The sequence below is a fragment of the Triticum urartu genome, chromosome 7 (genome assembly GCF_003073215.2).
Source record: "Triticum urartu cultivar G1812 chromosome 7, Tu2.1, whole genome shotgun sequence".
NCBI classification, from domain to species: Eukaryota; Viridiplantae; Streptophyta; class Magnoliopsida; order Poales; family Poaceae; genus Triticum; species Triticum urartu.
In genome coordinates this window covers 234,001,830-234,027,742 of record NC_053028.1, presented here as the reverse complement: position 1 = coordinate 234,027,742, position 25,913 = coordinate 234,001,830, and positions in this window count along the sequence as shown.

Here is a 25,913-nt window from a genome sequence, read left to right as displayed (position 1 = left end):
CAGCCGCGCCGCCTGCCGCCGCCGCCTCGCGCCACCCGCCACCCTGCCGGAGTCTCGCCGGAGCACCGCCGCCGAGGTAGCCGCCGGTCGGTTTTTGAGAAAAAGTCGTTTCAGTTTTTTTTTGAAAAACCCTAGTTTTCATTTTTTAAATAGATCAGTTTTTCTCTGGTTTATTTATTTAGCGAGCGTTCGCTCGTCCGTTCGTTTTAACGAACGCGTTTTTCGTTTAGTTCCAGTTAACGAACGTTCGTACGTGAACCTGTTCGTCGTTTTTCTTTTTCTCGGATTAAATCCGCGATTTTTCTGATCGCGATTTCTGATCCTATGTTCGTTTTAGTTTAACTTTTCACTCGTTTATCGGAATCAGGTGATTCAAGTGCCTGGAGTTTCGTCTCGAAACCCTCTTTCCGTTTAACCTACTGAAACAAGTTTTTGCCACAGTAAAAATTGTCCTAGTTTCAGATTAGTAAACGAAGCTTATTTCTTTTGCCGTTTTTCTTTCGTTGCTTCGTTCGATTTGTTTCTTTTTGCCAACCGGAGTTCTTAAGTTGAACTTTTTGGTTAGATCTCTTATTCGAGTTTTACCTGTGCATTAGATGAGTACTTATTGTATGGTTTTTTTTTTGCGCTATAGTACCCGGAGTGCGCCGCTTGCTACTTCGAATCGCTATGTTTTGCGGATCATCAGCAAGGCAAGTAACACTTTGATCATACCTCCAACTACCCAGTTTTATTGCATTAGACCAATCCTCACACATTGGATGATTAGGATCTAATTAAATTGTGGGTTTGGGAAGTAGTTGAGGTAGAACCTATTACCTGTTTATCATCAAACCTTTGGGAGTTACTTCTACGTTGCTTATTATGCTATGCTATGCTAGTAGACGTGGATTGGGTGAGTGTATCCATGACAGATGTGAGATTGTTAAATTTATGGTTTATCTAAGGTGGAAACTTAAATACACATCTGGGTGGATTGAGGCACCTGGGTATTCCAGCGATTGCCTGTTTTTCTTTTGGACCGCCACCCAGGCTCAAAGGGATCATGAAATTATTCATGCTAGAAACTTCCGTGTGCAGCCACAAGCTATTATGGGCTCTAGCATAGTTGACTAAGTCATGCGAACTCTTACAGTGGTAGACTAGCAGATGTAGGGGATGTAGGTTGGTACGGTCTACCCGTTCGTAAGGTGCTAGCGCTTCTGAAAGACTATGTCTCGGTCATCCGTTTCTCAAACATCTTATAGTGCGAGAATCCCAATGGAGGAGATCGAGTCTTGTGGGGAAAAGTGCGCAAACTTCTGCAGAGTGTATAAAGTAATCATGATTAGCCGTCTCCCCGGTTATGGACATCTTGAGTATCTAGTACCTGGATTATCATGTGAATCTCATCATGTTACTCTAAAATTAATTTTGGTTGGGTTTTGTTTAATGATGATGCTTAATTGGGATTGAGAATGCTGTCAACCATTCTTAATGTTTAACAACTACCATGATAGTTAAATAAATTTATTCCTTTGCAGTAGGGAAAAATTGGCTTTACGCAAAACTGTAACCATAGAGTTTTCCACCAGCCAAATATGCATATAGAATAGCCTTATTCTTTTATCATTCTCTATGTGTTACATTGCCAGCATATTCCATGTGCTGACCCGTTTCGGGCTGCAACGTTGGAGTTGATGGACTCACTTATCTTCCAAGCCTTCCGCTGTTATCGTTGTTAGATGGCCTTAAGCCATATTTATTGTAATAAATTCTCTTTTGAGACACTCGATGTAATAAGTGTGTGATTGCTACTCTGTTATAAATCCTTCAAGTACTGTGTGGTGTCAGCATTACTGATTCAGGGATGACACCTGAGCACAGAGATTGGACCGTTTTAGGTCTGGTCGCTACAAGATGGTATCAGAGCACACGCTGACTGTAGGACACGACCACTAAGCAAAAGCCCTAGATCACTACTCACTCTTCTCATTCTGACTTCTCATCTTTTCTACTCTTTTAGGATGGCGGATGCAAGGAACAAGTTCACACAACCGGATGAAGATACAACCTTTGGACGTCACTTGAAGGAAGTCACTAGATACCTAAACATAGGAGTACCAAGCTTCACCGGAACCTACAACGTCACTCTACCTGAAGAAGAGCGCTGGATGATTCAAGTTCAAGCTCCAGGAAGGACGTTCATGCCAGTCAGTGAGCCCCTAGAGTTTTCCTTTGATGCACCAACCTGGAGTCTAGGAAAGAGCATGGCAGCTCACATCACCATGGGACGCATTGGAGAAGTTTACCGCAATGATCTCAAGGATACTATCTACTAGATTTGTGGGCACCGAGATGAGTATTGGGAGATGATCAGCACCAGGAAGGATAGATCAATTGCAGCTTTTATCCAGGAGTTAAACAAGCACATTCGACGTCAGGAGAACCAGATGTGCGTCGACATGATAGATCTGAAGAAGGCGAGGACTAGAATCAAGGAACTGGAGGAAGAACTCAAGGCTACACGTGAAGATTATGAAGAGGAAATCGAAGTATTAGTGGAGAAGAATGACGATCTGATCATGAAGATCGGAATATTTATGGGAGACCCTACACTAGTAGAAGAAGACGAGGAACCCAAGGAGATTCGCCCAGAAGACTACATCATCATCGACGACACCGACTCGGATCCGGATGATAGCGATGATGAATATGTTGATGAAGCAGGAGCAGATATCATGGAGTCTGCAACCGAAGAATATTTCTAGTAGACCACCCCAACAGTAGTAGTAGTCCACCATGTAAATATAGTAGTCCGAGCACTTTTGCAATAGTTAGATCGATTGTATGCCCTTGTTTGATTGATTGAATGAAGTGAATTGTTTTCTTTTGCCTCATGTGCATATGGGTAGTGTTTTCTCTTTAGAACCCCTCTATTCTTAAATCTCATCTTTTCTAAACCCTCAGATACCTCCGAGACGTGACCCCGGATTTACCTTCCCACCGGAGCTCACCCAGTTGATCCAGCAGCAGAACACATTGATGCAGTTGCTAGTCCAGAATCAGAATCAGGGGAACAACAACAACCCACCACCACCACCACCACCACCTGTTGATCACTTAGCCCGTTTTATTAGACTGAATCCGCCGGTGTTTTCTAGTAGCACCGAGCCGATAGTAGCAGATGACTGGCTCCGCAAGACAGCTAGAGAATTGACCACGGCAAGATGCACAGATGCGGAAAAGGTGAAGTTTGCCGCACATCAGTTGGAAAGACCCGCAGCATCATGGTGGGAGAATTTCATAGCCACTTTCCCTGTCAACACTGTCACGTGGGACCAGTTTTAGCAGGCTTTTCGTACTGCCCATGTTTCATCAGGAGCAATGGCCATGAAGAAGCGAGGGTTTCGCAACTTGCGCCAAGGAGGACGGACAGTTGGCCAGTATGTGGAGGACTTTAGTAAGTTAGCACGTTATGCCCCAGATGACGTTGCTACGGATGCAGCTAAGCAGGAGAAGTTTCTGGAAGGATTGAATGATGAGTTGAGCATGCAGTTGATGGTAGCAACCTTCAACAACTACCAGGAGTTGGTAGATCGTGCTCTCATGATTGAAGGGAAGCAGCAGCAGATTGAGAACCGTAAGAGGAAGTATGGACAAGGGAAGTACAATTCAGGAGCCCAGCAAAAGCCACATTTTACCCCTAGATCGGGAGGACATTTTCAGCATACCAATGGAGGAGGAAGCTCGCACAATCACAATGGCACCAAGAATGGTAATGGGAATGGAGGAAGCAACGGCCAGAACCGCACCAACCCATCGACCCCAGCCAAGAGAGACCTGAGCCAAGTCACTTGCTTTAAGTGCCAGAAGACCGGACATTGTGCCAATGAATGTCCTGAATCCCAGAATGGAAATGGCAATGGAAGCTCTGGCAAGAAGCCGAACCCTTTCAACAGGGGACAAGTGAACCACGTTAATGTGGAGGAGGTGGAAGAGCAGCCGGATGCCGTAATCGGTAAGTTTTTGGTTAAGTCATTTACTGCACTTGTTCTTTTTTATACTGGTGCATCGAATTCATACATATCAAGGGGATTTGTGGATACGTATAAACTACCAACCCAAGCCCTTAGATCACCCATGTTAGTAACCTCGCATGGAGCAGAGTATATGGCCAGTCTATGGTGTGATCGGTTACCATTAAGGATTGGTAACTATGTATTTCCCTCGGACCTAATAATATTGAAATCCCAAGGATTGGATGTGATATTAGGCATGGATTGGTTATCAAAGTATGAAGGGAATATTGAATGTGCCAGTAAGTCAATTTTGCTTACAACGCCAGAAGGGAGAAGGATCAAGTATGTATCCCGGCATGTGCCGAAAAGGACTCAAGTAACTTGTTTAACAGGAGTTGTGCAGGAGGAAGTACCAGTGGTGAAAGATTTCCCTGATGTATTTACAGAGGAGTTGCCAGGCATGCCACCAGATAGAGATATTGAGTTTTTGATTGAACTTTTGCCAGGCACAGGGCCAATATCTAAGAGACCATATAGGATGCCTGCAAAGGATTTGATGGCGATTAAGAAGCATATTAAGGAGTTACTAGATAAAGGATATATTCACCCAAGTTCTTCACCTTAGGGATCGCCGGTACTTCTAGTGGAGAAGAAGGATGGATCGTTAAGGATGGTTGTTGATTATCAAGGATTGAATGAAGTAACCATCAAGAACAAGTACCCACTAGCGATGATCAATGATCTGTTTGATCGATTGCAAGGAGCTAAGGTATTTTCCAAGATCGATCTGCGATCAGGAGACCACCAGTTGAAGATCCGAGAACAAGATATACCTAAGACGGCTTTTACCACCAGGTATGGGCTGTACGAGTATACTGTTATGTCATTTGGTCTGACTAACCCCCCTGCATATTTTATGAACATGATGAATAAGGTGTTTATGGAGTTTCTGGATAAGTTCATTGTAGTGTTCATCGATGATATCCTGGTATACTCGAAGAATGAAGAGGAGCATAAGGAGAATTTGCGTTTGGTTCTTGGAAATCTCAGAAAACATCAATTATATGCCAAGTTTAGCAATTGTGAGTTTTGGTTGAAGGAAGTTGGATTTCTCGGACACGTTATATCTGGAGAAGGTATAGCAGTAGATCCCACTAAGGTTGATACCGTGACGAATTGGGAAGCGCCAACAATAGTTGGAGAGATTCGTAGTTTTCTTGGACTCGCGAGATACTACCGGAGATTTATTGAGAATTTCTCAAAGATTGCGAAGCCTATGGCGGAGTTGTTGAAAAAGGATACCAAGTTCATATGGACTGAGGAATGTGAGGCTAGTTTCCAGGAGTTGAAGAAACATTTGGTTACCTCACCAGTGTTGATTTTGCCAGATCAGACCAACGATTATGAGGTGTATTGCGACACTTCACGTCGAGGACTTGGAGCAATGCTTATGCAGGAAGGAGGAGTTGTTTCATATGCCTCACGACAGCTTAAGCCTCATGAGTTAAATTATGCTACGCATGATTTGGAGTTAGCAGCCGTAGTGCATGCATTGAAAACCTGGAGACACTTTCTTATTGGAAACCATTGTGAGGTGTACACGGATCACAAGAGTTTGAAGTATATTTTCACGCAGAAGGAGTTAAATCTTAGGCAAAGGAGATGATTGGAACTCATCAAGGATTATGATATGAGATTGCATTATCACCCTGGAAAGGCTAACGTAGTAGCTGACTCATTGAGTCGTAAAAGCCATGTCAACACACTAACGATGAGAGATTTACCAAGGGAGTTAGCCGAAAATCTCCGAGAGCTATGTTTGGAAATAGTACCAAGAGGCTATGTAGCAGCATTGGAGATTCAGTCTACTTTGATGGATAAGATTAGGGAAGCCCAGAAGACTGACAAGGAGATTGCCTCTATAAAGGAGAAAATGAGCAAAGGAAAAGCTAAGGGATTTCATGAGGATGAGAACGATACCTTATGGTTTGAAGACCGTGTTTATGTGCCTAATGATTTGGAGATCAGGAAGTTAATTCTGCCAGAGGCCCATGACTCACCCTATTCGATTCACCCAGGAAATACCAAGATGTATCTGGATTTGAAGGATATTTTCTGGTGGACCAGAATGAAGAAGGATATTGCAGAGTATGTAGCAGTTTGTGATGTATGTCAGAGAGTAAAGGCAGAGCATCAGAAGCTAGCAGGATTGCTACAGCCATTGCCGATACCCGAATGGAAGTGAGATAAGTTAGGCATGGATTTTATTACGGGTTTACCCAGAACTCGTTCAGGCTATGACTCGATATGGGTTGTAGTCGATCGTTTGACAAAGGTAGCTCATTTCATTCCCGTGAAGACTACCTATACTAGTGCAAAGTTGGCAAAGATATACATGACCAGAATCGTATGTCTGCATGGAGTTCCAAGGAGCATTGTATCAGATAGAGGAACCCAATTTACCTCAAAGTTCTAGAATCAGTTGCACGAAACTTTAGGTACCAGACTGGAGTTTAGTATAGCTTTCCATCCGCAGACAGACGGACAGACCGAGAGAGTCAACTAGATTTTGGAGGATATGCTGAGAGCTTGTGCGCTAGATTATGGATCTAGTTGGGACGAGAATTTGCCATATGCAGAGTTCTCTTACAACAACAATTATCAATCTAGTTTGAAGATGGCCCCTTTCGAAGCCTTGTACGGAAGGAGGTGCAGGACCCCATTGTCGTGGGATGAAGTTGGAGACCGCCAGTTGTTTGGACCGGATCTGATTAAGGAGTCTGGACAGAAAGTGAAATTGATTCGCGACAGGCTCAAGGTAGCTCTATCCAGGCAGAAGAGCTACGCAGATTCTAAACGCAAGGAGACAGTTTATGAAGTCGGAGACCGAGTTTATCTTCGAGTATCTCCACTTCGAGGAGTTAAGCACTTTGGAGTTAAGGGAAAATTAGCGCCACATTTTGTAGGACCATACAAAGTTTTGGAGCGTATGGGAGAAGTTGCTTACAAGTTGGAGTTGCCTGAAGGATTGTCAGGAGTTCACGACGTGTTCCACGTTTCCCAGTTGAAGAAGTGCCACGCAGAGATGGACGATATACCGCTGAGAGACACAGTGCCGCTGGAAGCGATTCAGTTGGACAGTGATTTGACCTATGAGGAGAAACCAGTTAAGATTCTAGAGTATGCCAGTCGAGTCACCCGCAGCAAGGTTATCAAGTTTTGCAAAGTTCAGTGGAGCCATCACACGGAGGATGAAGCCACCTGGGAGCGAGAGGAAGAATTGCTGAAGGACCACCCTCACCTATTTTCTAGCCAACCCGAATCTCGAGGGCGAGATTCATCTTAAGGGGGGTAGGTTTGTAACATCCCAAATTTTCAATTTGGAATGTTATACACTAGACCATCATTGCATATCATATTTCATTGCATTTTGGTTGATCTTAGAATTTCTACGCAACTCAAGGACCCTCGGAGAGAGTTGGGGATTTCGTTATTTTCATATTTGAGTTTTCTCAAATTTTGAAAAATAGGATCGTTTGATTTTATTTATTTTATCTTCAATTATTTCTATTATCAAATATGAGAGAGGGAATAAAATGACTTCCCAAAAAATAAAGAAATATTGAGGATTTAATAAAAAAATCAAATAAGATTTTATTTTGGTTTTATTTGCTATTTATTTGAATTTAGGAAAAATTGCACGTTTTCAAAAATTGCATTTAGAGCCAAAAAAATGTTCATCCTGTTCTAAATATTTTATTTAGACGGAGAAATTTGTTTTGGCATTTTTAGGATTTTATTTATTTTTTTCTAGATTTTTTTAGTCACAGCGAAACTGTTTAAAAAAAAGAGAGACCCCATGCCCGACTGGGCCAAAGGCCCAGCCGAGCGGGCCGGCCCAGCCAGCCGCCGCCCGAGTCTGGGGAGGACTCCGCCTCCCGAGGCTGACCCCTCCCCCAAGTCGCCTCCCTGCCCCCTTTATAAGCGCCCCCGCCCCCCTGCAGCCCACACCGCCGCCGCCGCCGCACGCCCCCAGCGCCGCCGCCGCACGCAGCCGCGCCGCCTGCCGCCGCCCCGCCCCGCTTGCCGCCGCCGCCCCGCCGCCCGGAGCCGCCGCCCCGCCGCCTCGCGCCACCCGCCGCCCAGCCGGAGTCTCGCCGGAGCGCCACCGCCGAGGTAGCCGCCGGCCGGTTTTTGAGAAAAAGCCATTTCAGTTTTTTTTGAAAAACCCTAGTTTTCATTTTTTTAAATAGATCGGTTTTCTCCGGTTTATTTATTTAGCGAGCGTTCGCTCGTCCGTTCGTTTTAACGAACGCATTTTTCGTTTAGTTCCAGTTAACGAACGTTCGTACGTTAACCTGTTCGTCATTTTTCTTTTTCCCGGATTAAATCCACGATTTTTCTGATCACGATTTCTGATCCGATGTTCGTTTTAGTTTAACTTTTCGCTCGTTTATCGGAATCAGGCGATTCAAGCGCCTGGAGTTTCGTCTCGAAACCCTCTTTCCGTTTAACCTACTCAAACAAGTTTTTTCCACAGTAAAAATTGCCCTAGTTTCAGATTAGTAAACGAAGCTTATTTCTTTTGCCGTTTGTCTTTCGTTGCTTTGTTCGATTTGGTTCTTTTTGCCAACCGGAGTTCTTAAGTTGAACTTTCTGGTTAGATCTCTTATTCGAGTTTTACCTGTGCATTAGATGAGTACTTATTGTATGCTTGTTTGTTTGCGATAGAGTACCCGGAGTGCGCCGCTTGCTACTTCGAATCGCTAAGTTTTGCGGATCATCAGCAAGGCAAGTAACACTTTGATCATACCTCCAACTACCCAGTTTTTATTGAATTAGACCAATCCTCACACATTGGATGATTAGGATCTAATTAAATTATGGGTTTGGGAAGTAGTTGAGGTAGAACCTATTACCTGTTTATCATCAAACCTTTGGGAGTTACTTCTACGTTGCTTATTATGCTATGCTATGCTATGCTAGTAGACGTGGATTGGGTGAGTGTATCCATGACAGATGTGAGATTGTTAAATTTATGGTTTATCTAAGGTGGAAACTTAAATACACATCTGGGTGGATTGAGGCACCTGGGTATTCCAGCGATTGCCTGTTTTTCTTTTGGACCGCCACCCAGGCTCAAAGGGGTCATGAGATTATTCATGCTAGAAACTTCTGTGTGTAGCCACAAGCTATTATGGGCTCTAGCATAGTTGACTAAGTCATGCGAACTCTTACAGTGGTAGACTAGCAGATGTAGGGGATGTAGGTTGGTACGGTCTACCCGTTCGTAAGGTGCTAGCGCTTCTGAAAGACTATGTCTCGGTCATCCGTTTCTCAAACATCATGTATTGCGAGAATCCTAACGGAGGAGATCGAGTCTTGTGGGGAAAAGTGCGCAAACCTCTGCAGAGTTTATAAACTAATCATGATTAGCCGTGTCCGCGGTTATGGACATCTTGAGTATCTAGTACCTGGATTATCATGTGAATCTCATCATGTTACTCTAAAATTAATTTTGGTTGGGTTTTGTTTAATGATGATGCTTAATTGGGATTGAGAATGCTGTCAACCATTCTCAATGTTTAACAACTACCATGATAGTTAAATAAATTTATTCCTTTGTAGTAGGGAAAAATTGGCTTTACGCAAAACTGTAACCATAGAGTTTTCCACCAGCCAAATATGCATATAGAATAGCCTTATTCTTTTATCATTCTCTATGTGTTACATTGCCAGCATATTCCATGTGCTAACCCGTTTCGGGCTGAAACGTTAATGTTGCAGACTTTTCAGACGACGATTAAGGTGCCTTTAGGTCGTGGTTCTATACTCAGTGATGCCGTTGGAGTTGATGGACTCACTTATCTTCCAAGCCTTCCGCTGTTATCGTTATTAGATGGCCTTAAGCCATATTTATTGTAATAAGTTCTCTTTTGAGACACTCGATGTAATAAGTGTGTGATTGCTACTCTGTTATAAATCCTTCAAGTACTGTGTGGTGTCAGCATTACTGATCCAGGGATGACACCTGAGCATAGAGATTGGACCGTTTGAGGTCTAGTCGCTACAATTATACGCACTCTCACCCTTCCACCCTTGCTAGCCTCTTCGGTACCGTGCATTGCCCTTTCTCACATTGAGAGTTGGCGCAAACTTCGCCGGTGCATCCAAACCCCGTGATATGATACGCTCTTTCACACATAAACCTCCTTATATCTTCCTCTAAACAGCCACCATACCTACCTATTATGGCATTTCCATAGCCATTCCGAGATATATTGCCATGCAACTTTCCATCATTCCATTCAACATGACACATTCATCATTGTCATATTGCTTAGCATGATCATGTAGTTGACATAGTATTTGTGGCAAAGCCACCATTCATAATTCTTTCATACATGTCACTCTTGGTTCATTGCATATCCCGGTACACCGCCGGAGGCGTTCACATAGAGTCATCTTTGTTCTAGTATCGAGTTGTAATCATTGAGTTGTAAATAAATAGAAGTGTGATGATCATCATTATTAGAGCATTGTCCCAAGTGAGGAATAAATAAAAAAAGAGAGAAAGGCCATAAAAAAAGAGAAGGCCCCCCAAAAAGAGAAAGGCCATAAAAAAGGAGAAGGCCCAAAAAAATGAGAGAAAAGAGAGAAGGGACAATGTTACTATCCTTTTACCACACATGTGCTTCAAAGTAGCACCATGATCTTCATAATAGAGAGTCTCTCATGTTATCACTTCATATACTAGTGGCAATTTTTTCATTATAAAACTTGGCTTCTATATTCCAACAATGGGCCTCCTCAAGTGCCCTAGGTCTTCGTGAGAAAGCAAGTTGGATGCACACCCACTAGTTTCTTTTGTTGAGCTTTCATACATTTATAGCTCTAGTGCATCCGTTGCATGTCAATCCCTACTCCTTGCATTAACATCAATCGGTGGGCATCTCCATAGCCCATTGATTAGCCTCGTTGATGTGAGACTTTCTCCTTTTTTGTCTTCTCCACATAACCCCCTTCATTATATTCTATTCCACCCATAGTGCTATGTGAAAGTGCGTTATATCGACTAGAGGGGGGGGGGGTGAATAGGCGATTTTTGTGAAAGTCTTCAAAACATGAAAGTTATGAAGACAAACAGAATAGATAAGCCTATCACTATGCAGCGGAAGTTAGATTACACAAGGCAAGCCATGGTCAAGTATTCAATATAGTGAAAGCACAGTGACAAACAGGTTCAGTGTAATAAGGATCAGGTAGGAAGAAGTTATGAAGCCAAACAACTCATACAGTTACGTTGTGAAGACAAAAGATAGAGCAAGCATGCAATGGCTTCACAATGAATAACAGTAAGTCAAAGGAAGTGAAGATGAAACCAGTGACACGTTGAAGACAATGATTTGTTGGACCAGTTCCAGTTGCTGTGACAACCGTACGTCTGGTTGGAGCGGCTAGGTATTTAAACCAAAGGACACACAGTCCCGGACACCCAGTCCTGAACACGCAGCTCAGGACACCCAGTCCTCACCGTTTTCTCCTTGAGCTACGGTCACACAGACCTCGCCCAATCACTCTGGTAAGTCTACAAGGTAGACTCCCAAACCTTCACAGACTTCGTTCACCGGCAATCCACAATTTCTCTTGGATGCTCAGAACGCGACGCCTAACCGTCGGAGGATGCACAGTCCTCAAGTGTAATAAGTCTTCAGATCACTTAGACCCGAAGACTTAAGTGATGCCCAATTTACTCTGGCACTGGGTGGTTAGGGCTTTTCTCCTCACTAGGAATTTTTCTCTCAAAGGCTTCGAGGTGGGTTGCTCTCAAACGACAAAAGCCGTGCACTGAAATCTGAGCAGCCAACCGTTTATGGTTGTGGGGGTGGGCTATTTATAGCCACTTGGCAACCCGACCTGATTTATCCGAAATGATCCTGGGTCACTAAGGAACTGACACATGTCTCAACGGTCAGATTTCGAACTCTCATGGAAACTTTACTTGGGCTACAAGCAAAGTTGACTTGTCCGGCTCTGGACAAGATTCGCTCTCATTGTCTTCACTCGAAGACATAGGTTTTTGATTTAGGCATCACTTCAGTCATTCTGACTGGTTCTCCTGGACCCCACTTAACAGTATGGTGGTTCCTATGACTCAACAAGAATAAGAAAAGAACTACGAAGGATCTAAGTCTTCGAGTTCCATAGGCTTCATAACGTGTCTTCTGTTATCATAGTCTTCAATGTGAATATCTTCATATACCACCTTTGTCTTCAATGTCTTCATACATTTTTAGGGGTCATCTCTGGTAGTAAAACCGAATCAATGAGGGACTTCTACCTGTGTTTTCCTGCAATTCTCACAAACACATTAGTCCCTCAACTAGGCTTGTCGTCAATACTCCAAAACCAACTAGGGGTGGCACTAGATGCACTTACAATCTCCCCCTTTTTGGTGATTGATGACAAACTAGTTGAAGTTTTCAACGGGGAATATAAAGTGTGAAGCTTGTAAAGGAATTGTCTTCATAAGTTGCAAGAGCTCCCCCTGAAGATGTGCATATAAGTTGAATGCAAATGCACATGGCAGGTTGTACTTGTGGAGATCAGCTTCAGCTTATGATGACAATCCACTATGCATGTGAAAGTATATGAAGATAATGACATGCATAATGGAAAATGGACGTCTCCAGAATGAGATGAGTGCGGAATTTATCGTCGCACATGCGGAATTTATCTTCGCAAACAGAGTGGTAAACAAGTAGCAGACGACCATCGAGTTTTAGTGTTTACAACTCAAAAGAACCAAATGAAGCAAAAACAAGAGTTGTAAACATGAAGCAAAGTATAACAAAACAAGGCACCCGCCCATGTTGACCCGCTTGAAGACTATAAACATCATATGATTCTCCCCCTTTTGTCAGGAATGACCAAAAAGGTTTGAAGGCATAGAGTTTTCTACGCGTTCCCAGGCGCAGCAGGGTCGGTGGAGTTGTTTGGCGGTGCTGAGCTTTGAGGTGCTGAGGCAGGTGGTGATGAAGTAGCATCATCATCTTCATCAATGATCCTCGCAGTGACGGTGGCGGCAGATGAGGAATACTCAGAGTCTTCAAGTGACGGTGTGTTGCGCATCACAGCCCTCCTAGGAGGTGTGGTGTTAAATTTGAAGCGCTCTGTGAAGCCATCCTCTTCAAGTTCAGCTTCAGTGCAGATCATTGAGAGGCCTTTCCAAGTGCGGCGACAGGTTTCGTGTGCGATGAATGCATTCTTGGTTGCCAGATTTCTGATGCGATTGACGTCTTTCATGATGCTTCTCATCTGCCTCTTGAGCCAGTCGTGATGCCTATCTTGCTTTTGGTGAAGAGCCACAAGAAGCTCTCGGTCATTGAGTGCACAAGCGCGCTTCTTGGGTCTTGGAGCGTTTGTGCTATCTGTGGCTTCATTTGATTCTGGTGCACGTGTAGTGCCAGCCATCGGATAGACCCTGGACATGGCTTCAACACCTTCAACATTCTGCGTGAAGCTCTGGTGTTCGGCATTCTGAAGACTTATTGGTTGCTTGGCAGGCTCAGGGTATATTGCTTCAGCAGAGGTGTCCACATCTGGTAAGAAGATCCGATGGTTGCGGGCTGAGGGCTGATATGAAGTTGCAGAGTGAATCTTGATCAGCCTCATAACCCAAGGAGCATAAAACTTCAAACCAAAGAGATCTGAGCCGGATGCTGCAAGTTGGCGTATAAAGAGATCCTGTGCGTTGAAGCATTTGCCATGCAGAATACAGAAGATGAGAGTCTTCATTGCACCTTCAACCTTGGCATATGGAGAGTGCCCCTTAATGGGCCATAGAGTTCGCCTGACGATGTGATATATGGTTCTGGGCAGGTACTCTAAGTCTTCAACGAAGAACTCAGTTGGATAGGGTGCATCATGAGGCAATGGCTTCATCATTGAGAGCATCTGACTCATATTTGGCTCAGGACGCTGAAATATGCTCTCAATTGCTTCAGCATGGAGTTGGCAGCCTTCTTCGAAGAATTCGCCAGGAGTGGGAAGGCCGGTAAGCTCAATGATATCGAAAGCATTGGCTTCATGATGGACATTGCCGGTCATCCACTCCAGGACCCAAGTCTTCGGATCTCTGTTGTAGCCTTTGATATGCAGGGTGGCATAGAACTGGAGCAAAAGCTCTTCATTCCAGTGCTCTTCATCGGTGATAAACGGCAGCAGACCCACTTGCTTGAAGCAATCCAGTGCGTCTTCCAGGCTAGGCAGGCCAGCAACAGCTTCAACCTCAAGGCGCTTGTGAGGAAAGATGCGGCCTTGGTTGTATAGGATGCATGAATAATAGCTGCGCTGTTGATAGCTCCAGAACCTATCTGATACAATCCGTTCCCTTGAATAAGGGTTCTTGGAGCTGTTGAAAAATGTGTTGTCTGCCCTGAAGCTGTTGATGTTGAAGGAGCCAGGAACTGATGCAGGACCTGGGAACCTTGGCAGTCGTGGGATCGGCTTCTGGACCTGGGGCCTGTGCGCAACATGATAGTTGAATTGGGGACCGGCAGCAGACTCAGGCACAGAAGGTTCAGGAGCAGTAGCTTCAGTGTCTTCTGAAGCTGTTGTTGGGGAGGGCTCCACATTTGCTTCGTTGTTTGTGGCAGCCTCAACATTTGCAGCCTCCACACGTGTAGTGGGAGGGATGAACTCAGGCACGTTCTCCTGGAGAACTGCTTCTTGTTGGTGCGGGGGAGTTGGAGCTTGTGGTATTTCTGCATGCTCTTCGGCTGATGCAGCCGGAATGTCGTCAGCAGCCTGAGCCCTTGGCCCTTTGCGAAGCCTACGGAATGTAGGCGGCGCCGGTGGAGTTGCAGTGGGCTGGGGCTCATTATCTTCCTCCTGTGGGCGATCTGCCCACGATGCATCTTGTGTGATTGGCGTCAATGGACGACCAATGCTGATCAGTTCGCTTGTCTCAAGCTGAGGAAGGGCTGCATCACCTTGGACATTGTCTTGGAGACCAATGTCTTCAGCAGCGTTGGGGTCGGCTGCTGGAATGTCTTCAGCGTGCGGAGCCTCTATGAAAGCAGGCTCATGCACTGTTAACTGACGATCTGCGTTAGGATAGCGGACGGAGAGGGGTTCAACTATCAAGGGCTCTGTGGGAGCAGCCCGAGATTTCTTGGTCTTGCGCTTCTTGATGGTGGGGTCAGAAGGAGAGGCTTCAGAGTGTTTCCTCTTCCTAGCTTCAGCCTCTGCAGTCCATGTCTTCTTGAGCTCTGAGGCGGTTCATCGACTCTTTGGCTTCGAGCCAGTCGTTGCAGTGGGGAAGACAATCGGAGCAGTTTCTGACCTTGGCGCCTCTGGTTCAGGCACAGCGGGCTTCTTTTTCTTCTTCGCGGCCACCCTGGGGTCAATGCCGGGACGCCCAAGTGCCTTGCGCTTCTCGGCCTCATTGTAGGCCTGCACGCAGCGATCAGCCAGAGTCTTCATGCGCTCTCGCGAGCCTTGAGCTTCGGCACGCGTCTTCAGAAAGTTCTCTTTCAGCTCGTGCAACATGATCTTGAAGTTTTTCACTTCTTGCACGCTGAGCTTGGCCACGTGCTTCTTGAACTGAGCCTTTTCAAAATCAATTTTCTGCTTCAGTTCAACAATGCGCTGGGCTATTGCAAGTTCTGAAGCAATTGCGCCTTGAAAGGCAACGCTGAGGCCTATGGGCAGCTGCAGATCGTTGAAGCTGATGTCCGGTGAGGCAAACCATTCATCGATGAAGTTGTGGATGATGGCGACATCAAACAGAGGCAGATTGTTGAAGATTTCAGCCTCCTCCTTGCTCTTGATGAGCTGCTCAAGAGCGTCATCTCCAAGATCTTCATCGCTTGATAGATCAATGGTTTCGCAGCGCAGAATGGCAATGGCTGTGAGCTCTTTGCCTGTGTGTGGCTGAGGCTTCTTGGCTTCTTGGGGCTTGGAGACTCGTGATAAGTCTTCAGACTGCGCACTGGCTTCAGGAGGTGCAGTTGCCAATGGCTTCGCTCTTGAGATTTTGGGAGAAGCGGCTAGTTTTGAAGCTTTTGGCTTCTTCTGCTTTGGCTTCGGCGCAGCAGGGGCGTCATCAGACTCAGTATCTGCTGGAGGGTCATTCACGGCAGTCCCTTGGACTAGGATGCGGGTGATGAGGCCTGCAAGATTGGCATACGGCCCGATGATATTGGGATCGGCATCGCGTGTGCCATCTGCCCTTGGTTCAGAGGGACCAGGGTTGAAGTCTAATCCCAGCTTCTTCTTGTTTTGCTTTGCAGAGTTCTGAGCAAATTGGAAGTTGCGCTTGAACAGATTGTCATCGCGACACCAGAGAAGTGATGACGGATGTGCTTCAGCTGGCTGTGGTCCTCTCACCATGCATGGATAGAAGCCTTGAGCAATGGCTTCGTCTCTGGACCTGGGTACGAGATTTTTGTATAATACGTCTCCCCACGATCTCTTGATGGCGTACTTTTCGGCATACTCCTGAGTGACGAAGCGGTATTGAAACCATTGCTCTGCCCAATATCTTCGAATCCATTGGATTCGTGTCTTGCGCTGACCATAGCTTTCTTCAGGATCAGTTTTGTACATCTCTGCCAATTCATCAGGCAGATCTTTGGACGTTCCACCACGTCTCTGTCTGCCTCCCTTCCTTGCTGCTGTTTTTGAAGCCATGAATCTTAACTTGGAAGGCTTCAAGATGTTCAAAGTCTTCCTTTTGCTTGACCAACAAGAACTGGCTTCAGGAGAGTTGATGTGATGCTGCAAGTACTCTGCAAATGAATGCAGACTATGAGAACCAAAGGATTCTCCCACGGACATGTACCTGTGACAGCATTAAGGTCTGAGGGAAGGGGAAGAGGTCATATGCATTCTCAGAAGATTTTGAAGATAAATCGGTTTAGAAGACATTGACCTCATCGTGCGAAGACATTCACTCATAGATAAGAAGTTGGTTCCAGATTTGTACGAACCCACAGATCAGTACAAGTGAGGAATGTAACTACTTCGTAATGCACAAGTGAATATCTAGGCAGGTTATGAGATGCAGACTGAGAGAGATGTAACTTGTGAGAGCAGAAACTTCTTATGGCAGAAAGTGACTGAACTATAGGATCAAGAGAGGCTGTAAAAAGAGGTTTTATTTACCACACTTGGAACTGCTAGACGAAGTGGGAGTTGAGGCCGAGCAGTTCGATCCTCCATGCCCTAACTTGGCGACGGAAGACACCTACGGCGACGGCGGAGAGAGCGATGTCCGCTGTCGGCGTGAAAACGGCGTCGGAGAGGTTGCAGCAGTGAAGCGCTTCGTCGCCGGCATCGTCGAGAGCTAGCGGTGGCGCTAGGGTTCGTGCGAGGGTGGAAGAAGAGATAATGACCGCAGTGAATCGTGTATTTATAGGGGTAGAGGCGGCACTGCGCTATTACTCAGGTGCCCCTGGCGATTCGCATCTGAACAGCACGTGGCCATCATGCGGTATTTTGGGGGCAGTTCCACATCCCACGCACGCCATGATTGTCGGGTGTCGTTCCTACTTCTCCGGATTTCTTGTGGATGAATGAGCATTGAAAACGGTTTTAAAGTTTGTCTCTGTGTCTTCTGCTGACAAGGATGCAGAGAAGACATTCGACAGTTTCAATAGAATGCATACGACTTGGAGAGATAGAGTTTGAGGTAGAAAGCATGGAGAGGTTAGGGTCCGATCACATTCACTTAGTTCAAAAGATTCAAACAAGAAGACATAGCTATAAGTGAATTCTATAGAGGACAGAACACCATCATATATATATATATCTATATAATCAACGCAGTGAATGTAATCATGAAGACATATTGAGATTGAAGCCAAACCAAATGTGAAGACATTGCGAGGTAACGCCATGAGTGAAACACTTCAAAATAGAATGTTTGGTGGTGGCGTTACCCACCGTATAGGAAGTATTAGACCCAGACACGGCGCACAATTATCGTGGCACTCCGAAGTCAAATTCCACATTAATGTATTCACACTTAGAATGTATGTCTTCATTGATTGAAGATATACGTTACTTCGTGTGTTGCACATCTAAATCATCAATATGCATAAGTGTTAGGATGTGTGCCTGATCACAGGACATTTGAGTATTCCAAGATATTTAGCTCACACCGTAACTTGCAAAACCTCTTCTCATCCAAGGGCTTGGTGAAGATATCTGCCAATTCCTCTTCAGTGTTGATGTGTATGATATCAATGTCTTCCTTCACAACATGATCTGTGAGAAAGTGATGACGAATTTCAATGTGCTTTGTCTTCGAGTGCTGAACTGGGTTGTTGGCAATCTTGATGGCGCTTTCGTTGTCGCAGTAAAGTGGCACTTGCTTCAGATGAATGCCATAATCCTTGAGTGTTTGCTTCATCCACAGAAGCTGAGCGCAGCAAGATCCAGCAGCAATGTATTCAGATTCAGCAGTGGAGAGAGATACACAGTTCTACTTCTTTGAAGACCAACATACAAGTGATCGTCCCAGAAAGTGACATGTGCCTGATGTAGACTTGCGATCAACTTTGTCACCAGCATAATCGGCATCCGAAAATCCAACCAAATCAAACTCTGAGCCCTTTGGATACCATAATCCTAGAGTTGGGGTGTGAGCCAAATATCGAAGAATTCGCTTCACAGCTAAGTGATGCGACTCCTTTGGTGCCGCTTGAAATCGAGCACACATGCAAACACTAAGCATGATATCTGGCCTAGATGCACATAAATAAAGCAAAGACCCAATCATGGAGCGGTATACCTTTTGATCGAACTCTTCACCATTGTCGTCAGGACCTAGATGATGTTTGGCCGACATTGGTGTTGTGAAGCCTTTGCAGTCTTGCATACCGAACTTCTTCAGGCAATCTTTGAGATACTTCTCTTGAGATATGAAGATGCCATTGCACTGTTGTCGGATTTGAAGACCAAGAAAGAACTTCAAATCCCCCATCATGGACATCTGATATTGCTCTCGCATCATATATCCAAACTCTTCACTGTACTTCTGATTGGTGCAGCCGAAGATAATATCATCCACATATATTTGGCACACAAACAGTTCACCATCGTATGTCTTCGTGAAAAGAGTGGGATCCAGGGAACCAGGTATGAAGCCTTTGCTCTTTAGAAAGTACTTGAGTGTATCATACCAGGCCCTAGGGGCTTGTTTGAGGCCATACAGTGCCTTGTTGAGCTTGTATACCATATCAGGATGTTTTGGATTTTCAAAGCCAGGTGGTTGTGCAACATACACTTCTTCTTCAATCTTGCCATTGAGAAAGACACTTTTCACATCCATTTGATATAGAAGTATGTTATGATGATTTGCATAGGCCAGCAGTATGCGTATGGCTTCAAGCCTAGCCACAGGAGCAAATGTTTCATCGAAGTCAATGCCCTCCACTTGAGTATATCCTTGAGCAACGAGACGAGCTTTGTTTCTGACAACTTGACCATGCTCATCTTGCTTGTTGTATATCCATTTGGTGCCTATTATGTTGTGCTTCCGTGGATCAGGACGCTTAACCAGTTCCCATACATTATTTAGCTCAAACTGTTGAAGCTCTTCTTGCATAGCTTGAATCCATTCAGGTTCCATGAAGGCTTCTTCAACTTTCTTGGGTTCTGATATTGAGACGAATGCGAAATGCCCACAGAAGTTTGCTAGCTGAGTTGCCCTTGAACGAGTGAGTGGACCAGGTGCATTGATGCTGTCAAGTATTCTGTCAATCTGTACTTCATTTGCAACACGAGGATGTATAGGACGAAGACTTTGCTCTTGCTGATCTGCGTTGTTGTTTGGAGGAATGTCTTCATGCTGAGCATTGTCTTCATGTTGATCAGGTGCTGAGATGATGAGTTCTTCTTCAGGATGAGCTTCAGAAGGCATAATCTCTCCAGTTCCCATAAGCTTGATTGATTCACTAGCTGGGACTTCATCTAGCACATTTGGCAGTTGCTCTCTTTGTGAACCATTTGTTTCATCAAACCGTACATCCACTGTTTTGACCACTTTGTGATGGAAGAGATTGAAGACTCTGTAGGAGTGTGAATCCTTTCCATATCCAAGCATGAAGCCCTCATGTGCTTTTGGTGCAAACTTTGAGGTGTGATGTGGGTCCTTGATCCAGCACTTTGCGCCAAATACTCTGAAGTAACTGACATTTGGCTTCTTGCCAGTTAGGAGTTCATAAGATGTCTTGTTCAGAAGCTTGTGAAGATAAACACGATTGATTGTATGGCATGCAGTATCAATGGCTTCAGTCCAGAATTTTCTTGGAGTCTTGTATTCATCTAGCATTGTTCTGGCCATTTCAATGAGTGTTCTGTTCTTGCGTTCGACGACGCCATTCTGCTGTGGCGTGTACGGAGATGAGAATTCATGTGTGATGCCCAAGGTATCAAGATATGTATCAAGGCCAGTGTTCTTGAATTCAGTGCCATTGTCACTTCTAATGTGCTTTATCTTGGCGCCAAAATTGTTCATAGCTCAATTGGCGAAGCGTCTGAAGACATCCTGCACTTCAGTCTTGTAAAGGATTATGTGTACCCAAGTATATCTAGAGTAATCATCAACAATGACGAAGCCATAGAGGCAAGCAGTAGTAGTAAAAGTTGAGTAGTGAGTGGGACCGAACAGATCCATGTGGAGCAGTTCGAAGGGTTGTGTAGTAGTCATGATTGTCTTCGAAGGATGTTTTGCCCTTGTCATCTTCCCTGCTTCACAGGCACCGCATAAATGATCTTTCTTGAACTTGACGCCCTCGATGCCTATGACATGCTTTTTCTTCGCAAGGGTGTGGAGGTTCCTCATGCCAGCATGCCCAAGCCTTCGATGCCAAAGCCAGCATTCTGAAGCTTTTGCAAGAAGACATACTGCAAGTTGTGGTCCTGCTGAGAAATCTACCACGTACAAATCACCTTTCCGATACCCTTCAAACACTAGAGATTTGTCAGATTCCATTAGCACCAGGCAACGATATTTTCCAAACAATACAATCATATTCAAATCGCAAAGCATTGAGACAAACATTAAGTTGAAGCCAAGGGATTCAACAAGCATGAATTTATCCATGTGTTGATCCTTTGAGATTGCAACTCTACCTAGACCCAATACCTTACTTTTACCAGTGTCAGCAAATGTGATGTGGCTCTTGTCGGATGGACGTAAAGTTGAGTCCATAAGAAGGCTTCTTCTGCCAGTCATGTGATTTGTACACCCACTGTCAATAATCCATTCTGAAGACTTTGAAGTTGCTGGTGTCGTACCCTACAGTGCAGTTAGGGGGATAGGCTTCACGAAGAGAATTGTGAAGCATAAACATTTGACGAACCAGTGGGTTATGAAAACTTAGATCCAGATTAGGACTAATAGGGAGAGTAGCATGCGATTCAGGAGCAAAGTACATAATGATGCCATTCGGGCATTTTATCTTGCGCCCTACAAGATTTTTAAGGTCCCTAGCAATATCATCAGTAGATTTTGTTTTTCTGCTGGAGACCTTTCCCTGCAAAAGAGAGTTAAGCTTTCTTAACCACCCACATCTTCAAGGGTGGCTTAGAAGCAATAAGTCTAAGTGCAGCATCTGAGAATTTTGGCTTTGAAGCCTTAGCAAACAGTCTTGCAGGTGGACAATAATACTCATAGGAATAGGCAGAATAATTTTTGGTCACATGAACACGATTCGATGAACCGCTCTCATATTCATATGCCTGAGTATAGTTTCCCTGCAAAATATTTGCGTTAGTGCGACTCAGGTGAGTCCTCTGTTTGTATGAAGCCTTTGGACCATATGAAGCCTTTGGTCTGAGGTTTGTCTTCTTTAAGTGAGGTGTCATGAAGACATTCACAGGAAGATTTTCCAGACACTTTTTCGGAACCCAGATCTTCTTCATAGGCGGTCCATTCCTGCAGTTAGTACCAATGTACCTGGCAAACACTTCACCATTCTGATTCTTAAACAGTTTATAGTTTGCATCAAAGGATTCATCAATGATAATGGGGTTAGCACAAGTGAAGCCAAATAAGTTGGATGGATCTGCTGAAAGTTCCTTTGCAGCAACCCATGTGGTTTTGGGGTACTGCTCAGGTTTCCAGTAAGAGCCATCTGCATTGATTTTCCTCACAAATCCAACACCCTCTTTCCTAGGGTTTCGATTCAGGATCTGCTTCTTGAGGACATCACATAGTGTCTGATGTCCTTTAAGACTTTTGTACATCCCTGTTTCAAGAAATGTCTTCAACATAGCATTCTCATCAGCAATAGCAGTGGTATCCTCAGCAGAGGGGTTAGTTACCACGTCAACAGTTGAAGATATTGCAACAGCAGTAGCAGTGGAACATTCAGCAACAGAATTAGCATTATCACGCTCAATGCATTTAAGACATGGTGGTTCAAATCCTTCCTGAGCGGGACTGATCTGTTCGGAGCGAAGTGACTCGTTTTCCTTTTGAAGATCTTCATGAGCCACCCTCAATTTCTCAAGTTCTTGCTTCCTTTGAAGATAATCATAGGAAAGCTTTTCATGAGTTGTTGAGAGAGTATCATGACGATCTTCAAGTTCCTGATACTTAATGTGAAGGTTTCTTATGTCTTCAATTAAGGATTCAGATCGAGTCATTTCAGCACCCAACAGATCATCGCTTCTGTCTAACAGTTTTTGAATATGTTCCATAGTTTTCTGTTGTTCAGTTGCAATTTTAGCAAGTGTTTTGTAGCTGGGTTTTGAATCACATTCAGAGTCATCGTCACTAGATGTTTCATAGCGAGTAGTGCGTGTGTTTACCTTGGCACCGCGTGCCATGAAGCAGTAGGTAGGAGTGGAGTCGTTCTTGTCATTTGCGTCGGTGTCGGTGATGCAGTCATTGTCTTCAGTGTTGAAGATGGACTTGGCGACGTATGCTGTAGCCAGACTCGCAATGCCAGAATCAGACTCCTCCTCAGACTCCACCTCTGCCTCCTCAGATGCGGACTCCTCCTCTGAATCCATCTCCTTTCCAACAAACGCACGTGCCTTGCCAGATGAGCTCTTCTTGTGTGATGAAGACTTTGATGAAGACTTGGAAGAAGACTTTGAGTATTTCTTCTTCTTCTTGTCGTCAGAATCATATTCCTTGCTCTTCTTCTTCCTTTTGTTCTCATTGTCCCATTGTGGACACTCAGAGATGAAGTGTCCAGTTTTCTTGCACTTGTGACATGTTTTCTTCTTGTAGTCATGAGCAGAAGCTTCATCATTCCTTGAGCTTGATCGTGAAGATTTTCTGAAGCCTTTCTTCTTGGTGAATTTTTGGAACTTCTTCACTAGCATTGCAAGTTCTCTTCCAATGTCTTCAGGATCATCAGAACTGCAGTCAGATTCTTCTTCAGATGAGGAGACAGCTTTTGCCTTCAAGGCGCGAGTTCGCCCATAGTTTGGACCGTAGATATCTCTTTTCTCAGAAAGCTGAAACTCATGTGTGTTGAGCCTCTCAAGTATGTCAGACGGATCGAGTGTCTTGAAATCAGGACGTTCTTGAATCATCAGGGCCAGGATGTCAAACGAACTATCAAGTGATCTCAGCAGCGTCTTGACGATTTCATGTTTGGTGATCTCAGTGGCGCCGAGGGCTTGAAGCTCGTTTGTGATGTCAGTGAGTCTGTCAAATGTGTGCTGGACATTCTCATTGTCATTTCGCTTGAAACGGTTGAAGAGATTGCGAAGGACACTGATTCTTTGATCTCTCTGGGTTGAGATGCCTTCATTAACTTTGGAGAGCCAGTCCCAGACCAGTTTGGATGTCTTCAAGGCACTCACACGGCCATACTGTCCTTTGGTCAGATGACCACAGATGATATTCTTGGCAGTAGAGTCCAGTTGAACGAATTTCTTGACATCAGCAGTAGTGACACCTTCTCCTGCCTTGGGAACGCCGTTCTCGACGACATACCATAGGTCGACATCAATGGCTTCAAGATGCATGCGCATCTTATTCTTCCAGTAGGGATATTCAGTTCCATCGAAGACGGGGCAAGCAGCGGAGACTTTGATTATCCCTGCAGTCGACATAGCTAAAACTCCAGGTGGTTAAACCGAATCACACAGAACAAGGGAGCACCTAGCTCTGGTACCAATTGAAAGTGGTTATATCGACTAGAGGGGGGGTGAATAGGCGATTTTTGTGAAAGTCTTCAAAACATGAAAGTTATGAAGACAAACAGAATAGATAAGCCTATCACTATGCAGCGGAAGTTAGATTACACAAGGCAAGCCATGGTCAAGTATTCAATATAGTGAAAGCACAGTGACAAACAGCTTCAGTGTAATAAGGATCAGGTAGGAAGAAGTTATGAAGCCAAACAACTCATACAGTTATGTTGTGAAGACAAAAGATAGAGCAAGCATGCAATGGCTTCACAATGAATAACAGTAAGTCAAAGGAAGTGAAGATGAAACCAGTGATACGTTGAAGACAATGATTTGTTGGACCAGTTCCAGTTGCTGTGACAACCGTACGTCTAGTTGGAGCGGCTAGGTATTTAAACCAAAGGACACACAGTCCCGGACACCCAGTCCTGAACACGCAGCTCAGGACACCCAGTCCTCACCGTTTTCTCCTTGATTGAGCTAAGGTCACACAGACCTCGCCCAATCACTCTGGTAAGTCTTCAAGGTAGACTCCCAAACCTTCACAGACGTCGTTCACCGGCAATCCACAATTTCTCTTGGATGCTCAGAACGCGACGCCTAACCGTCTGGAGGATGCACAGTCCTGAAGTGTAATAAGTCTTCAGATCACTCAGACACGAAGACTTAAGTGATGCCCAATTTACTCTGGCACTGGGTGGTTAGGGCTTTTCTCCTCACTAGGAATTTTTCTCTCAAAGGCTTCGAGGTGGGTTGCTCTCAAACGACAAAAGCCGTGCACTGAAATCTGAGCAGCCAACCGTTTATGGTTGTGGGGGTGGGCTATTTATAGCCACTTGGCAACTCGACCTGATTTGTCCAAAATGACCCTGGGTCACTAAGGAACTGACACGTGTCTCAACGGTCAGATTTTGAACTCTCATGTCAACTTTACTTGGGCTACAAGCAAAGCTGACTTGTTCGGCTCTGGACAAGATTCGCTCTCATTGTCTTCACTCGAAGACATAGGTTTTTGATTTAGGCATCACTTCAGTCATTCTGACTGGTTCTCCTGGACCCCACTTAACAGTACGGTGGTTCCTATGACTCAACAAGAATAAGAAAAGAACTACGAAGGATCTAAGTCTTCGAGTTCCATAGGCTTCATAACGTGTCTTCTGTTGTCATAGTCTTCAATGTGAATATCTTCATATACCACCTTTGTCTTCAATGTCTTCATACATTTTTAGGGGTCATCTCTGGTAGTAAAACCGAATCAATGAGGGACTTCTACCTGTGTTTTCCTGCAATTCTCACAAACACATTAGTCCCTCAACTAGGCTTGTCGTCAATACTCCAAAACCAACTAGGGCTGGCACTAGATGCACTTACACTATGTCCATGGCTCGCGCTCATATATTGCGTGAAAGCTTATAGGTTTGAGATTACTAAAGTATGAAACAATTGCTTGGCTTGTCATCGGGGTTGTGCATGATGATAACATTCTTGTGTGACGAAAATGAAACATGACTAAACTATATGATTTTTTAGGGATGAACTTCCTTTGGCCATGTTATTTTGAGAAGACATAATTTCTTAGTTAGTATGCTTGAAGTATTATCATTTTTATGTCAATATGAACTTTTGTCTTGAATCTTTCGGATCTGAATATTCATACCACAATTAAGAAGAATTACATTAAAATTATGCCAAGTAGCACTCCGCATCAAAAATTCTGTTTTTATCATTTACCTACTCGAGGACGAG